Below are 985 nucleotides of genomic sequence, written 5' to 3'. Positions count from 1 at the left end.
ACGAGTTTCGTGAAGGTCGTCCATCCACGTCTGTTGTTGCCACTAATGTTGGTGCTGTGCGTGAAAGATTGAGCGAGATCAACATGTGACATACGCAAGATTCAGACATCCTTGGACATTGACATAAAAGCAATACGCGCGATTTTATATGATCACTTGAACGTACGGGAACTTTGCACTCGTTGGATCCCACACAATTTGACCGAAACTCAAAAACAGGCTCGTGTGAAATGGTACAAAGAAATGCTCAAGAAATTCAACTGAGGTCGGTCAAATTTGGTCTACAGCATCGTTACTGGAGACGAAACATGGATCTATTCGTACGAGCCCGAAAGTAAACAACAATCCACTGTTTGGGTGTTTCAAAATGAGCCGAAATCAATAAAAGTTGTTCGTTCATGCAGTGCTGCCAAGCAAATGACTGCTTGCTTCTTCGGTTATACCGGACATGTGGCAACCGTGACTTTAGAGGTCGAAGGATTATAAATGCTGATTGGTATACAATAATCTCTTTGCTAGAAATCATCAATGAATTGTGTAGAACAAACCGAAATCGTTGCATCATTCTTCATCATGACAACGCCAGCTGTTCCTCAGCACGTCAAACCGTTGATTTTTATCCAGTAAAAATGTCGAATTGATGACTCATTGTCCGTATTCACCTGATTTATCACCTAATGACTTCTTCTTGTTCCCAAACATCAAACATAAGATGCGTGGTGAGCGATTTGTGTCGCTTGAAGCAGCTGTTGAAGTATTCCGAACATTGATTTCTGAGGTTACAGCCTTAGAGTGGAAAAAAATACTTCGAAAATTCATATGAGTGTATGCAAAAGTGTATCGATCTCAAAGGCGAATACTTTGAGAAACAATAAAATCATTTACCGAATTTTACATGTGTTTTTTTTTCATACCATTTGCAGAAACTTTTTCAGCAGCCTACGTATCATCTGGACGAGGGGGTTTCACCGAGCGAAGCTTATCG

General features: G+C 40.6%; 1 pseudogene; it reads left to right on the top strand.

The window, feature by feature from the left end:
- Window positions 1-230: 230 nt before the first annotated feature.
- Window positions 231-706, top strand: LOC112589126 (uncharacterized; annotated as a pseudogene).
- The last annotated feature ends 279 nt before the right edge of the window (window positions 707-985 follow it).

The sequence above is a fragment of the Harpegnathos saltator genome, unplaced genomic scaffold, assembly GCF_003227715.2.
Source record: "Harpegnathos saltator strain DR-91 unplaced genomic scaffold, Hsal_v8.6 scaffold406, whole genome shotgun sequence".
NCBI classification, from domain to species: domain Eukaryota; kingdom Metazoa; phylum Arthropoda; class Insecta; order Hymenoptera; family Formicidae; genus Harpegnathos; species Harpegnathos saltator.
Note: the sequence above shows the minus strand (reverse complement) of the source record. Positions and strands in the feature narration are given on the sequence as shown.